This window comes from Triturus cristatus, chromosome 7, assembly GCF_964204655.1.
Source record: "Triturus cristatus chromosome 7, aTriCri1.1, whole genome shotgun sequence".
Lineage (NCBI taxonomy): Eukaryota > Metazoa > Chordata > Amphibia > Caudata > Salamandridae > Triturus > Triturus cristatus.
The window spans coordinates 1,866,037,486-1,866,054,977 of NC_140590.1; positions in this window are offsets into that span (position 1 = coordinate 1,866,037,486).

The following is a 17,492-nucleotide window of genomic DNA, read 5'->3' on the forward strand; positions in this document are numbered from 1 at the left end:
GATTATTTAACGTTGCGGACAACTCAGAAGGCCACTCTTTTTTAAATATGTTACTTATTAACAGAGGCAAGCAGTAGCTCTATTAATTGAAATGCGCTTGTTGTTCTTGCCATGTGACTTAGGAAGATTTACGGTAGCCGTTAAAGCATTTTATCTGATTCTTAAAGGGCTTTTTAAAAAAGATTTTATGGAATGTATACATTTTATGTCTAGTTGTGTACAGTAATTAATTTTTTTCTATGTAAGAGGGTTTTTTATGTACTATGATTTTTATGATGTTTAAAGATTAAGGTCAAAATAAACATTCTTGACTGACTGACACTTTCCAAATGTATGTTGCATTATTTATTTACTTGCTTTCAATATAGATCAAAGCTGGACATTAACATTTTTCTTTAAAGCGAATGCTGAGCTTACCACGGTAAAAGCACAGCTCCTGCATGTTATGGTCTCCCACTGAAGCAGGAATTACAGGTATGAAGCGTTTTTACCTCCTGTTGCCACAATCAACATATCTCATTCTTCACATAGGTTAGTTATGAATATCCCCAGGTTGAGACAGCACCTCACATCCATCTGCTTCTTTACACACTGTTCTCATTGAGGCATCGCCAGGAGCAAGACCAGCTCTAGCAGCTGCATGTAAAGGAGTTCACTGCATTTAATGGCAATATTATGTGAGGGGTGGCTGACAGCGTGCTGCTGCTGTGCTGAAGGTTCATTGAAGGCATCAATGGTGCAAGAGCATCACTGGCTGATATGCACACGGTTCACTTAGACTTCAACCGGTCACGAGCATCACTGGCTGGTGTGAACCAGGTTCACTTACATTTCAACCGGTCACGAGCATCATCTGCTGCTGTTCACAAGATTCACAGAAGATATCAACAGGTCAAGAGCATCACCTGCTGCTGTGCACAAGGGTCATTGAAGACACCAACAGTGCAAAAGCATCACCTCCTGCTGTGCACAAGGGTCATTGAAGGAATCAACGGTGCAAGAGCATCACCTGCTGCTGTGCACAAGGGTCATTGAAAGTTTCAATGGTGCAAGATCATCTCTGGCTGCTGTGCACAAGGGTCACTGAAGGCATCAACGGTGCAAAAGCATGACCTCTTGCTGTACACAAGGGTAATTGAAGGCATCAATGGTGCAAGAGCATCACTGGCTGGTGTGCACAAGGTTTACTGAAGACATCAACAGGTCAAGAGCATCACCTGCTGCTGTGCACAAGGGTCATTGAAGGCATCAACGGTGCAAGAGCATCACCTGCTGCTGTGCACAAGGGTCATTGAAGGCATCAACGGTGCAAGAGAATCACCTGCTGCTGTGCACAAGGGTCATTGAAGGAATCAACGGTGCAAGAGCATCACCTGCTGCTGTGCACACGGGGCATTGAAAGTGTCAATTATGCAAGAGCATCACCTGCTGCTGTGCACAAGGGTCACTGAAGGCATCAACAGTGCAGGAGCACCACCTGCTTCTGTGCACAAGGGTCACTGAAGGCATCAACGGTGCAAGAGCATCACCTGCTTCTGTGCACAAGGGTCACTGCAGGCATCAACGGTGCAAGAGCATCACCTGCTACTGTGCACAAGGTTCACTGAAGACATCAACAGGCCAAGAGCATCACCTGCTGCTGTGCACAAGGGTCACTGAAGACATCAATGGTGCAAGAGCATCACTTGCTGCTGTGCACACGGGGCATTGAAAGTGTCAATTATGCAAGAGCATCACCTGCTGCTGTGCACAAGGGTCATTGAAGACATTAACAGTGCAAGAGCATCACCTGCTGCTGTGCACAAGGGTCATTGAAGACATCAACAGTGCAAGAGCATCACTTGCTGCTGTGCACACGGGGCATTGAAAGTGTCAATTATGCAAGAGCATCACCTGCTGCTGTGCACAAGGGTCATTGAAGACATTAACAGTGCAAGAGCATCACCTGCTGCTGTGCACAAGGGTCATTGAAGACATCAATGGTGCAAGAGCATCACCTGCTGCTGTGCACAAGGGTCACTGAAGACATCAACGGTGCAAGAGCATCACCTGCTGCTGTGCACAAGGGTCACTGAAGACATCAATGGTGCAAGAGCATCACTTGCTGCTGTGCACACGGGGCATTGAAAGTGTCAATTATGCAAGAGCATCACCTGCTGCTGTGCACAAGGGTCATTGAAGACATTAACAGTGCAAGAGCATCACCTGCTGCTGTGCACAAGGGTCATTGAAGACATCAACAGTGCAAGAGCATCACTTGCTGCTGTGCACACGGGGCATTGAAAGTGTCAATTATGCAAGAGCATCACCTGCTGCTGTGCACAAGGGTCATTGAAGACATTAACAGTGCAAGAGCATCACCTGCTGCTGTGCACAAGGGTCATTGAAGGCATCAATGGGGCAGGAGCATCACCCGCTGCTGTGCACAAGGGTCACTGAAGGCATCAACAGGCCAAGAGCACCACCTGCTGCTGTGCACAAGGGTCATTGAAGACATTAACAGTGCAAGAGCATCACCTGCTGCTGTGCACAAGGGTCACTGAAGACATCAACAGGCCAAGAGCATCACCTGCTGCTGTGCACAAAGGTCATTGAAGGCATCAATGGTGCAAGAGCATCGCCTGCTGCTGTGCACAAGGGTCACTGAAGGCATCAATGGTGCAAGAGCATCACCTGCTGCTGTGCACAAGGGTCACTGAAGACATCAACAGGCCAAGAGCATCACCTGCTGCTGTGCACAAAGGTCATTGAAGGCATCAATGGTGCAAGAGCATCGCCTGCTGCTGTGCACAAGGGTCACTGAAGGCATCAATGGTGCAAGAGCATCACCTGCTGCTGTGCACAAGGGTCACTGAAGACATCAACAGGCCAAGAGCATCACCTGCTGCTGTGCACAAAGGTCATTGAAGGCATCAATGGTGCAAGAGCATCGCCTGCTGCTGTGCACAAGGGTCATTGAAGACATCAACGGGTCAAGAGCATCACCTGCTGCTGTGCACACGGGGCATTGAAAGTGTCAATTATGCAAGAGCATCACCTGCTGCTGTGCACAAGGGTCATTGAAGGCATCAATGGGGCAGGAGCATCACCCGCTGCTGTGCACAAGGGTCATTGAAGGAATCAACGGTGCAAGAGCATCACCTGCTGCTGTGCACAAGGGTCATTGAAGGCATCAACAGTGCAAGAGCATCACCTGCTGCTGTGCACAAGGGTCACTGAAGGCATCAACAATGCAAGAGCATCACCTGCTGCTGTGCACAAGGGTCACTGAAGACATCAACAGGCCAAGAGCATCACCTGCTGCTGTGCACAAAGGTCATTGAAGGCATCAATGGTGCAAGAGCATCGCCTGCTGCTGTGCACAAGGGTCACTGAAGGCATCAATGGTGCAAGAGCATCACCCGCTGCTGTGCACAAGGGTCATTGAAGACATCAACGGGTCAAGAGCATCACCTGCTGCTGTGCACACGGGGCATTGAAAGTGTCAATTATGCAAGAGCATCACCTGCTGCTGTGCACAAGGGTCATTGAAGGCATCAATGGGGCAGGAGCATCGCCTGCTGCTGTGCACAAGGGTCATTGAAGGCATCAATGGGGCAGGAGCATCACCCGCTGCTGTGCACAAGGTTCACTGAAGAGATCAACAGTGCAGGAGCATCACCTGCTGCTGTGCACAAGGGTCATTGAAGGCATCAACAGTGCAAGAGCATCACCTGCTGCTGTGCACAAGGGTCACTGAAGGCATCAACAATGCAAGAGCATCACCTGCTGCTGTGCACAAGGGTCATTGAAGGCATCAATGGGGCAGGAGCATCACCCGCTGCTGTGCACAAGGTTCACTGAAGAGATCAACAGTGAGTCAGTCAGTCAAAAGGCTTTATTTCGATATAAATGTATCTTAAAAAGCAAACATACAATAATAAACATAAAATAATAAAAAGGAACCAGTACATAAAGAGATAGACAAACATTTCATGCTGCTACTGGTGCCAATAAATTAGCTAAAAACCATTATGTGATTTGTTAAAAAGACAAATTAAATAAGGTACGAAAGCCTAGTTGATTTTATACGCCATGCCCACCCTAGGAATTTGGCTAAGCCACATGCAAAGAGGGGCCGTGGGTCAACTTTCAGTATTCGTAGGGCCTCCAAATAGTGTCTGGTTCCAAGTTCTCTGCATAGTGGCTTTAACCATCTACTCCGAGGTGCTGCATAGGCCGGGCATTCGAACAGAAAATGGGGAACAGACTCAGACCTTGTTACACAAAAAGGGCAAGTAGAAATTGTCTGGGTCGGTGCCTTCCACCTGGAAGTCAATTCTCCAACAGGAAGTAAGCCTATTCTAAATTGGAAATAAAGAGCCCTATCCTTACGATTTGAGATGACATCCAGGTATGGTTCGCAGAAGTGCACTTCCTTAATCAAAAGAAAGTCCATAGTGGACCAACACAAGTTGGCGTTGCTACTTCTGGTATCGGCTACCCAGCTCCAATATATCTTTTTTTAGCTCAGACTTAGGGGGAGCAGATCTATTATTCCAGGCCTCACCGAGACCAAGGCTGACGAGAAGACGCTTGACTTCCCTCAACCACACAATCTTGGACCAGCCTGGTGACCCCAACACATCGGTTAGGCCATCCGCATAGCTGAACAATTCTGGTGTTCTCCAAATTCTTGCCCATAGGAGAAAAGGGCGGAGCTTAGCCTGGTCACCAATTGGCCGAGAACCCATATCTAAAAGCAGTGGGAGGGTTGGGGTGCTATGGGGGAGACCCATTAGATCTTTGTGAAATTTGCTTTCAGAGCGGGATAAGTGGTCCACCCTATAGACCCCCCAAAGTTCAGCCCCATAGAGGGCAGCGCTGACACCCCTTGCCCTGTAAATGTCTAGCACAGGAGCTATGGGTTTAAGGGATGAAGCACGATGTTCCTTAAGGAGGGCACCCACCACCCTCTTATGGGTCAGCAACATCTTTTGGTGATGGCATTTCCAGCTCATGGAGTCGCAGAGACGAATGCCAAGGTAGTCGAACTCTGATACCCTCTCAAGGGCAACGGAATCTAGGGTCGGTGGTTTAGCCAATTTTCTCGGGGGGTTAAGGACCAAGTACTTGGTCTTCGCTGTGTTAATAACTAACCCTCTGGCATCGCAAAAGGACTTAAAGTTAGCTAATAGACTCTGCAGACCTGCCGGGGTTTTAGAGATCAGGAGGGTATCATCTGCAAATAGAAGGGTAGGTATTCTTCTGCCAGCCAGGGTTGGTGCATCTGCAGGATGTTGTAGCAGGTGCTCCACCACACCATTGACATACAATGAGAATAGAGTGGGGGCAAGGACACAACCCTGGCGCACCCCTCTATTTACAGGTATACGTGCTGTTTTTTGCCCCTGGTTACCCCACCTGATCTGTGCAAAATTATCAGCATGGAGTTTTATCAACATGCTTAGCAAATAGGGTGGAATGCCCTGTTCGTCAAGCACACTCCATAATTGGCTACGGGGAACTAGGTCAAAGGCAGTCCGCAAGTCTATGAAAGCAAGGTACAGACTGCCTTTGGCCAGAACAACCACTTTCCAGTATAACATCATGAGTCGAAAGGATTGCTCTATAGTCCCCGTGCCTGATCTAAAACCAGCCTGAAAGTCTGAAAGAATGCCCTTTTCCTCTACCCACTGCAATATCCTAGCCAAAACCACTTTACCAGCCACCTTTTGTGAGGTGTCTAAGTGGCTTATTGGGCGGTAGTTGGCTGGGTCATTCCGACAACCTTTCTTAAAGATTGGGACGACCTCAGCCCCCTTCCATGAGGTCGGGAAAGTTGCCCCTCCAAGGCTGGAGTTCAATAAGGCGGAAATAAGTTTTCCCCATTCTTCCGGGTTAATGCGTAGCAAATCTCCTGGTATGCCGTCCGGACCTGCTGCTTTGTTGGGCACAAGACTATTAATCGCCCCCACCACTTCCTTAGATGTGAACAGAAGCTCGTCCTTAAGCTGGGAAGAAGCATAAGGGTATCGTACTGTCGAACTTTCCCCCTCATCCGGGACCATTGAATAAAGTTTGGCGAAGTGGTCAACCCACGCACACTCAGGTACGTTACATGTAATCATTGTGTCCACAGGTTTCTCCCTAGTTCTTAATAGGTCCCAAAAACCCTTCGCATTCTTCCTGCAGCTAGCGGCCTTCAGGTCACACCAGAACTGATCATCCCATTCTGCTTTAGCCTTTGTTAGGGCCCTCCTATAGTTTCCCCTTGCAGCACAAACCAGGACTCTATTCTTAGATTTTACTGCCTTTAGTAGTTCCCATTTAGCCGCTCTGCGTGCAGATGAGAACCACCCAGCAGAGCCCTTCCTACCGCCTCTCTTGTTGTCCCCTTTTCCCACGTTGTGGGTAACTGTCACGTTGGCCGGAAAATTCTCTCCTCAGGATGACGCTGAAGATAATGGGGTCCACCTCCCATCCGTCCCCAGTCCGGAGAACGTGTAACACACACGGACTATGGAGACAGGTGGGCGAGGGAAGGAAGGGAAGGAACAGCTGGGAGAGGGATCTGGAACGAAACAAGCACACCGTCAGACACCCGTCAATAGTGACCCACGTGTTGCCTCCCCCCTCCCGCTTTGCAGTGGTTTCTCACCTGTCACCTTCCCACCCGGGGTTTTGAGGGTTCTCTGGCCTGGCCTGCGTGTCGTTCAGTTGAGGTTCGCACTGACGAGTCTCCGCAGAGCCAGGGCGGATTCGTGGGATCGAATCCGGAAGGGCAGAGGGACGCTGCCCACTGGGAGCAAAAGCCAGCACTTGAAGGTCAGTGCTTGATGCCCCCCAGAGCGCGTCCTGGATCAGGGTCACTCCTAAAAGAACGAGGAAATCGCCTCCCTGAAGGCTAAAGGAAATAACAGGAACGGGCGCTGCTACTCTAAGCCCGGAACTCCAAGGGCCGAGGAGCGCCCCAGTTCGCGCTTCCACTCTGGCCCCGGTTCTCCGTGGGCAGAGGAGCGCACCAGTCCGCGCTACAACTCTGTACCCGGAACTCCGTGGGCAGAGGAGCGCGTGGAATGGATGAGGGAAGAAAACAGGAACGTGGAAGCGTCGGGGCCCACCGACGAGGTTTTCACCTTCGCGCTACCACTCTGGACCCGGTATCCTTGGGCAGAGGAGCGCTGATGTAGTGTTTCCCGGAGGCTGGATACAAGGACTAGGGCAAGGCCGAGGATGCAGGGCTGGAACGTTGTTTCTGGAACAAGAGTACGAACAGGACGGGCTGGAATCATCGGCACCGCTTGGTGTTTGTTGGCGGTTTTAACCGCTGTCGCGCTCGGCGCCGAACACGTGGGGCGTGTTCTGCCGGGCGTCCTGGGAAACGTAGTTCCCCCACATGGCGGGGATGCGAGCGGTGTACTACCGGTTCTCGCCACCTGACAGTACACCCCCCTCCCCACCGAGTCAAGCGCCGCGAGGAGCCCCAGGCTTCCCGGGGCAGCGGCGGTGGAAGGCAGCCACCAGGCGGGGGCGTGGATCGCCGACGCCGGCTCCCAGGAATGTTCCTCCGGCCCATACCCCTTCCACGCCAGGAGGTACCACACCCTGCCCCGCACCAGCTTGGAGTCCAGCACCTTCTCCACCACGTATTCCCGCTCATGCTGCACCCACACTGGAGGAGGGACACGTTTCACAGGACACAAAGAGGGCTTGAGCAACGAGACGTGGAACACGGGGTGTATGCGCATGTGAGGCGGGAGACGGAGCTGTACGGCCACGGGGTTGACGTGGCGAACCACCGCATAGGGGCCTATAAACTTGGGATTGAACACACTGGGTTTCTTGAAGGAAATGTGTTTTGTGGACAACCATACTTTATCCCCCTTACGGTACACGGGATTGGGCCTACGGTGCTTGTCGGCCTGCGCCTTGTACCTGTTCTTTGCTATGCGGAGGTTTTCGCGGGCCGTTGTGAGGGTCGAGCGTATCAGCGCGAGTCGGTGTTGGAGATCGGGCAGAGTGACGCCAGAACGTGGGAGCAAAAAAGGGGTGAAACGAGGGTGATACCCAGAGGAGAGGTAGAAGGGAGTGTGTTTTGTGGATGCATGAACGGTGCTATTATAAGCTATCTCCGCCACCCATAACCACTCCACCCAGGCTTCTGAGGCTTTGTCCACATAGCAACGGAGGTACTGCTTCAGGGTTTGGTTGAGGCGCTCGGTTTGACCATCGGATTGGGGATGGAAGCTGGTGGACAGGGATGATTGAATCCCCAGCTCGGTGCACCAGACCTTCCAGAATCGGGCTGTGAATTGGGATCCCCTATCAGACACGATCTCCAATGGAAGGCCGTGGAGCCGTACGATGTCCTTCAACATGAGTTTCGCCAAGGTCCCCGCCGTGGGTATCTGCCTGCACGGGATGAAATGCCCCATCTTGGTGAGGTAATCGATGACGACCACAATAGCCGTGCAGTTCTGATCTTTCGGCAGTCCCACTATGAAATCGACGGAGATCTTTTCCCACGGAGTCATAGGGGTCGGTAGTGGACGCAGGAGGCCTTGTTGCTTGCAGTGGTCTGTTTTCATCTGGGCGCAGACGGTGCATTGCTTGACCCATCGGAGGACATCCGGTCGAACCGACGGCCACCAGAATTGTCGCAGTACTTTTTCCAGGGTCTTGGAGCCACCCATGTGACCGGCGCAGGGGGCGTCGTGGCACCAGCTGAACACGAGCTTTCGGAGGCGGAGTGTAGGAACCAGAACTCGGGAGCCACACAAGGGGATGCCTTGCAACAAACGCCACTCCTTGTGGCTGCGCAACCAGGACGACCAGGCGAACGATTTGATACCCCGTTTCACTCCGTCGAGGAACGATCCGGTTTCCACTCTCCCCACCACGTTGTCAGGGGTAATGATGGCTCGTTCGGCATCTGCCAAGGGGAGACAGGTCATACCCCGGCGGGATAAGGTATCCGCCTTTTGGTTCTGGGTTCCTGGTCGGAACGTGACGAGGAAGTGGTACTCCGCGAAGAAGAGCATCCACCGTTGTTGTCTGGGGGTGAGATGCCTAGCAGACCGCAAAAACTGGAGGTTGCGATGGTCGGTATAGACCGTGACCTGGTGTTGTGCCCCCTTCAGCCAGTGTCTCCATTCCAGGAAGGCTTCCCGAATCGCTAGCAGCTCCTTCTCGGCGATCGTGTAGTTCTTTTCGGCGGGGTTGAGTTTCCTGGACAAGTAGGCCACTGGATGGAGGTGGCCGGTGTCTGGATGCCGCTGTGACAGAACCGCCCCAACTGCGATGTCCGAAGCGTCCGCCTCCACAATGAACGGGAGTTCAGGTTTGGCATGGCGTAGGACCGGAGCGGTGGTGAAAGCGGTCTTGAGCTGCTCGAACGCCCTCTGTGTTTCGGGTTGCCAGGAAAACGGAACGCCTTTGCGAGTTAGTTTCGTAAGAGGTGCCACCAGTTGGGAGAAATGATGGATAAAGCGCCGGTAGAAATTGGAGAAGCCGAGGAAGCTTTGCACTTCCTTGACAGTGGTAGGAGGCGGCCACTTCACCACGGCTTGCACCTTCCGATCCGACATGACTTGTCCGGCGGGAGTCAGGAGAACACCCAGGAATTCCACTGTCGTCACTTGGAATTCGCACTTCGTGAGCTTGCAGTATAAACGGTGCGCGCGGAGGGCTTGTAAGACCTGTCTCACGTGGACGACGTGCTCCTTCGCGTTGGCCGAATAAATAAGGATGTCGTCGATGTAGACTATAACGGATTTATCCAGGTAATCCCTTAAGGCCTCGTTGAGGAAGAACTGGAAGGCGGCAGGGGCGTTGCAGAGCCCAAATGGCATCACGAGGTACTCGAATAACCCATATCGCGTCTTGAACGCCGTCTTCCATTCGTCCCCTTCTCTCATTCGAACCAGGTGGTATGCCCCACGGAGGTCCAGCTTGGTGTACAGGGCTGCCTCCCTGACCTGCTCGAGCAGCACTGGGATCAATGGCAAGGGGTATTGGTTCTTTACTGTCACTGCGTTGAGCGCGCGATAGTCAATGCAGCAGCGCAACTCGCCGTTGGCCTTTGGGATGAAGAAGAGCGGGGAGGCTGCGGGCGATCGAGAGGGGCGAATGAAGCCCAACGCGAGGTATGTGTCCAGATACTCTCGGAGGTGACTCGTTTCGGGTCCTGTGAGAGCATAGACACGGCAACAGGGGATGACGGCTCCAGGTTCCAGGTCGATGCGGCAGTCATATGTCCGATGGGGTGGCAGCTCTTCGGCCTTCCGTTTGTCGAAGACGTCCGCATAGGCGCTATACCAAGCCGGAAGCACTACGTCTTTCTCCGCCGCCGTGGCGATATGTTGCTGAGAGACCAACGGAGGGGGTGGAGGTGAGTCAGGCACCGTACAGTGTTGACGACAAAAGGTGGAGCAAAAGGAAATGGTGTTCGCGGACCACTCTATGGTTGGTTCGTGTTTCCTTAACCAGGGTAGCCCCAGAATGAGTTTGCACCGGGGAGCTTTGATGATGTTTAAGGCCAACCATTCGCCGTGGGTTTTCCCGATGGTCATCCAGAGGGCTGGGGTGACATAACGGATGGGCCCCGAGTCCAACTCCTTCCCATCTACTGCATAGACGAGTTCAGGTGTATGTTTGGGGAGGAGAGTGACCCCCAGCTTCTGGGCTTCGGTCTCGTCCAGAAAGCATCCTGTGGCCCCAGAATCAATCATGGCCCGAATGGTCCGAGTGGTATGGTCTATCACGACTTGAAGCGTGAGGAAGAAGTGGTCCGGCTCTGCCTCAGCATCGGCTTCTACCGAAGGGATAGAGTGGTAGCTTGAAGGCTTCCCTTCGAGGTCCTTCAAGCCTGGGCGTTTCCCGCCTCCCCGTCTCCCGTCACTGCCGCGGCTTGGCCTGCGCGAGGCCTCCCGACCTTAGGACGGACGGGACATTCCCTGAGGTAATGGCCTTTCTTGCCGCAGTACAGACAGAGGCCCTGCTTCCGGCGGTAATCCTTCTCACTCGAGGTGAGGGACGCTCTCACGGCCCCTATCTCCATGGGTTCGGGCCGGGCCGTTCCGTGATCGGGTGCTCGTGCCAGATCCGAGGACGGAGGGGGTCTTTCCTTTTTTCTATGGTTCCCTTTCCTTTCTCGGAGGCGGTATTCCAACTGCGAGGCAAGTTCCATCATCGCGACACAGGAGCGTGGTTGGGGATCTATTTGTGCTATGACGTCTTTCAATTCTTCCGTCAGCCCCCGGTAAAATATGGCTGACTGCTTTGCTTCAGGCCAGTCAGTTTCCGCTACCAGCCTCCTGAAACTGTTGAGGTATCCGAGAAAATCGGAACTGCTCTGTTGGAGGTCGAGGAGATCACGATCCGCGGAGAAGGTATCGGCTCTTCGGTCGAAGGTTTTCTCGAACTCTTCGCGGAACGTATCCCAATCATAGAGCAGGGCGTCGTCTCTCCTGACGATAGGCACCGCCCATTGGGCCGCGTCTCCTGACAGGTACGAGATGAGGAAAGCTACCCTAGCCTGGTTAGTAGCGAACAACTTGGGTTTACAATGGAAGTTGAGGAGGACCTGAGTCATGAAGACCTGTACTTTCTGCATATCCCCATGGAATCGTTCAGGAGGGGCCAGGGGAACATGCGCGGGCATCTCTACCACTACCTGGGGCGTGGAGGCTGGGCCAATACTCCCGGCATCAAAGGGATTCCGTTGGATACGGTCCATCCGGGAGTGGAGGGCAGCGGTTTCTTGACGTGAGGCGGCTAGTTCCCCCTGGACAAGAGCCAGGGCTGCCACCACGTCCTCTAAGGAGGTCATCCCCTATGACAGCGTGATCGGGAGGAGCGATAATTCGTGGGCCGATGATTCTGTCACGTTGGCCGGAAAATTCTCTCCTCAGGATGACGCTGAAGATAATGTCCCCAGTCCGGAGAACGTGTAACACACACGGACTATGGAGACAGGTGGGCGAGGGAAGGAAGGGAAGGAACAGCTGGGAGAGGGATCTGGAACGAAACAAGCACACCGTCAGACACCCGTCAATAGTGACCCACGTGTTGCCTCCCCCCTCCCGCTTTGCAGTGGTTTCTCACCTGTCACCTTCCCACCCGGGGTTTTGAGGGTTCTCTGGCCTGGCCTGCGTGTCGTTCAGTTGAGGTTCGCACTGACGAGTCTCCGCAGAGCCAGGGCGGATTCGTGGGATCGAATCCGGAAGGGCAGAGGGACGCTGCCCACTGGGAGCAAAAGCCAGCACTTGAAGGTCAGTGCTTGATGCCCCCCAGAGCGCGTCCTGGATCAGGGTCACTCCTAAAAGAACGAGGAAATCGCCTCCCTGAAGGCTAAAGGAAATAACAGGAACGGGCGCTGCTACTCTAAGCCCGGAACTCCAAGGGCCGAGGAGCGCCCCAGTTCGCGCTTCCACTCTGGCCCCGGTTCTCCGTGGGCAGAGGAGCGCACCAGTCCGCGCTACAACTCTGTACCCGGAACTCCGTGGGCAGAGGAGCGCGTGGAATGGATGAGGGAAGAAAACAGGAACGTGGAAGCGTCGGGGCCCACCGACGAGGCTTTCACCTTCGCGCTACCACTCTGGACCCGGTATCCTTGGGCAGAGGAGCGCTGATGTAGTGTTTCCTGGAGGCTGGATACAAGGACTAGGGCAAGGCCGAGGATGCAGGGCTGGAACGTTGTTTCTGGAACAAGAGTACGAACAGGACGGGCTGGAATCATCGGCACCGCTTGGTGTTTGTTGGCGGTTTTAACCGCTGTCGCGCTCGGCGCCGAACACGTGGGGCGTGTTCTGCCGGGCGTCCTGGGAAACGTAGTTCCCCCACATGGCGGGGATGCGAGCGGTGTACTACCGGTTCTCGCCACCTGACAGTAACGAATAGCTCACCCAAAGCCTTCGTAGTTTGTGCAAAAAGTGCGGAGACCTCCTGCGCACTGGAAGATGGGGAATCGATGCGAGGAATGATATTGGCCATAATAGATTGTACCTCCAGCATCTTACCCTCGTTACCAATGATGTTCTTCCATTTCAAGCGCCTGCCACAGTTGGAGGGACACACTTCATGTGTTGATTTCCACACATGTGGGATTGGGGGAGGGGAGCTACCCTTCCACAAAGGGGACAAGGACAGGGATAAAGGGTTATGGTCGCTGTCAGTGGATGGGCGAACCTCCATATCCACCAGGAAAGGCCACAAGCAAAAATTCAGCATGATGTAGTCAATCCTAGTGGAATGGCCTATTCTATTGAACGTATGTGTCCCCATTAGATCTGATTTGGATCTGCCGTTGGTTGCTCTAAGACCATGCTCCAGACAGAGGACATTAAGGTCAATAGCATTTTGGGTCCATCTCCTAATTGGAGCAATGGACAACGGCGGGATGCCTCTCCTTACTTCGTCTTCACTGGTGCCCAGCACATCGTCCGCAGCAAGCGGTTCTAATGTGCAGTTAAAATCCCCAGCTAATAAGACGAGGGAATCAGGACCACAACTCTTGAGTTCCTCGTCAATACCGGTTGGGGAGAGAGTGGATAAGCCACCCTTAGTGCCTCTAACATATATATTAAATATTTCGAGTACTCCTCCTCCACACGGGCCTCGCATAGATAATCTCTGGAGGTCCGGTGAGTTAGTGGCTATACATTTGATGGAGTATCGCAGGGAGATGTTTACCCAAATTAACAAACCTCCGGAGGGACGCCCCTTGCCTCCGTTCGGGCGAACAGCTGGTACAAAGTAGGTGGTATAACCCAGCTTGTGCTGTGGTTCCAGGCACCAAGTTTCCTGGAACAAACAAATCCCAAAGGATTCGATGAACGTGTTCCAATCAGGGATACTTATGTTCCGAGCTAGACCGGCTATATTCCAGCTAGCTACCTTCAGAGGCATGCTGGGAACCCCTCCCTGCCCCAATGTTAAGGCCCTTTTAGAAGGGGTATTATTAATGACAGTGTCCATTTCGACGACAGGTGTTGTCGCAACATGAGGGGGTTGAAGGCCTCCATCAGGCAGGTCCCTACTAAGCTGGGGCAGCACCTGTGAGCATCCCCTAGAAGTGAGTAAAGAGGAGAGGGTAGTAATGGGAGAGCTCACCTGCTGCTCTCCGGGGGGTAAGCTGCCAGTTTGTGGCTCCCCGGAAGCTTCAGTAAACAACTTCCGTACAGGACAAATTTCCTGTCAACAACCTTGCCAAAAACAACCCTGCGGCTGACTCGGGATATTGTTAAATAAACTAAATTTAGAGATACAACCGCGAGTTCTGCTGTCCCATCCCTCCCCCATATCAATTCCGGCTTGCCTTGCGGGGGGAATTTGGGGGTTAAAATAACTAAGGTCACGAATACCAATTGAACCCCTGCTATCTATTAGACTATGATCATTCTTAGGTCCTCTACATATATAGCTAACAATCCTTGGGTCTTCAAAGTTCACTATAATACAATCCCCACTTATAGATGTTTTCCTGGTGCCAATCCATCCGACTCTACGTACGTGGATGATCCGGCCCTCCCAAAACTCAGGTAAAGGTCTATTCTTTTTGAGCCAAAATAGGGTCTTGTTAAACAATTCAGTATAAGGCTCACGCTTGCCTGGGCTAAGTACAGTCAACACAACTACATAGGGCTGACAATCAGGGGGGAGATTTATATTATGTTCCCTCCCACGAAAATGTCCCTCATCTGACTGCAATACTTGGGCCTTTGCAGTTTCAGCTAGTTTAGAAGCTGGGATCTCAAGTACACTATGGGCTACTGGAGGGACGGCTATAGAAGTAGGGTTTTCCTCACCTGTAGAGACCGGGGCAGGGGGGCATGCCTTTTTTTTGCTTAAAATATTAGTGGTGGTCTTGGGGGACTTTGGTTTCTCTGCAGACTTGGGAAAAGAGTGGGCAGGATTACTTATAGTACCCACCGCCAGCACGGAAGGGTACAAACTCCGATTAGTCGCTTCCAATGCAACCGGTGGGTTATCAGCTATAGTGGCTGGACTGTGCTGAACAGTAGGCGTTACCTTACTAACAAGTCCACTCCCTAGATCATCATCCCTCGTTTTTAACTGCACTTTTATGAATGATTTTAATGAGAAAAAATGATCTAGAGTTGTCTGCTCCATTTTGTCCACTCGCTCGGTTAGCCCTCTGATTTTATCTAATACTGGAAGGAGTAGAGATTTCATTAGTTCCTCCATTTTTGTAATTAGGTGAGAATCTGAGGAAAGAGACGCTACACTATCAGGAATCTGATTATTGGGAACAGAGGTCACAAGCCCCTCAGTAGTGCCCACTTCTTCCTCTTCCTGCACTAGGCTAGGGTCCTCCCCTACTACAGTAATTGGGTCACCCCTCTTGATACCCGCCCGCCTCTGGTATCTACAGTTTTTGGACAGTCTGCTTTTCCGTAAAATGGCAGATCTTCTCCTCTTTTGGGGGGCTGGATGGATTTCCGCCTGCAACGCAAAAGCAGCCGGGGAGGGCGGCATTGGGTGGATAATGGGGTCAGCCGGACGCGAAATAGAAATGGCTGGCATGGTTGCTGCTGGGACAAGGGCCACATGATTATGGGCATTTAATGCCGTAGCCGTCAAGTTCTCCAGCCCTTCTATGTTGGCTCTCAAGGCCGCCACACGAGGGTGATCCAAGGAGGAGGAAACAGGAAGGAGCGGGTCCAATACACGCTCCGGGGAGGGTATCAAGGCTATCGGGCCCATCGAAGATCGTCTATCACCAAATGGGCTTCGAGATAGCCGCCGCTCGGCCATGGTGATTTCTTTATTGATAACGTTGGCCACTCGGGTGATGAACTTGTCCATAGTGCCAGCCATACCCCCCTCACTCCCCCTCAGACTTTTGCCTGAGCGAGTTGACATCGCTAATACAGGACCAGGCTTTTAGTGAATTCAAACCAACCCTCTGACAGGAAGTAGGGCAGCAGGTTACGAAAAATACTTTAAAATAGGAATATGACATAAACAAATATCAAAAGGGGGTCCCAGCCACAGACGAGCGAAGGAGAATAGGGCGGCTACCGCAGACAATGTCCAGATAAAATACAATAAACGCAGCCACAGTCCAAGTCCACAACTATAAGCACTTATCAACATACGTCACCAACAGTACCTGGTATGGGGCAGGTGCACCAGCGCCAAATTTTTAGAGGGGGGGCCCAGCCCAGCCTCTGCCGGCCGCGGACGGCCACAGACGGCCCGCCCTCTGCCCGGGCTCAGCCCGGTGCGCGTCCCGCGACGCAGAGGGATTCTGTCCTTTTGTAGTGCCTCCGGGCGCGCTGGTGGGCGGAAGGCGGAAGTGTACAGGGTGCGCAAGGGCTCACGGGAGCTGTAGTCTCCCCCGACTGCGGCCGAAGCTGGAATGAGGGCGGCAGGGGAGACCGACAGCGTTGCCACCCCGTCTCTTCGTCACCGCTCTGCACCTAGGAATTGCCCGCAATGTCCGCTGTCCTGCTGCTGCTGCCTGGTAAGAGTTCTTCCCCCTGGTCTTAAGTTGGCAATAAGTTGGTTTTGCATTTTCCATCTGTGCTGCTTTGTGCAGCACACATGGAAAATGCAAAATGCCACGGTTTGTTTAAGTATAGGAAGGTGTCCCTTCTGTACATAAATAAACCTTTTAAAAAAATGCCATTTTGTAACTTACATGTGTGCTGCATGAAGCACCACAAATGTAGGTTACAAACTGGCATTTTAGGTTTGTTTATGTGCAGGAAGGGTCACCTTCCTGTACATAAACAAACCTCCCTGCTTGTAGACACCCTTGCACCCTGGTGCAAGGGTGCCTACGTTGGCACTAAGTTGTGAGACTTAGCGCCATCGCAGGGGGAAACACCAGGCTGCACCACATTCTTGTGAATATAGTTCAGCCTCGCGTTTCCGAAGTGGCGGACAGAGGCATTTAGCCAAGAAGGCTAACGCCTCTCTCCGCCACTCCCTTGTGAATATCCCCCCGTATTTTTTTTGTTTTTGTAGTCATGGGGAGATTGATGCACACAGAATGAGGGTAGAGGCCATAGACACCGCACTTGACAAATGAACAGTGTTTTCTTTCAATAAAGCTCTTACAGTGCAAAGAACCAAGGAACACTGCCCTCTATGTTCCTTATCAGGACAAAAAGCCCTGTTACAACATTTCATTCAAAAGGGTTCAGCACCGTTCTAAAATAGTCAATAAGTGTTCAAAGAAATGTTCAGGACGTCAGTCATTTTCTTGAGAAGATTCTCTTTTTTTATTATTTTGCAGTCACATGGAAATGAAGAGTCATATTCACATTTGACATGAAGGATCTTAGCCGACGCGTTTCGTCTCTTACAAGGAGACTTCTTCAGGGCTTTCTTATAACATTAGTCTGGTTCAGACTGCAAATTATTTGAGAATAGAGCCTGTAATCCAGATTTTTCATGCAATTCAAGGACAATCCAACAATTCAGTATCTTCGCTCCTGCCCGATATTCTTTTCCTGGTCTGGAGATTGCAAGACTTGTGT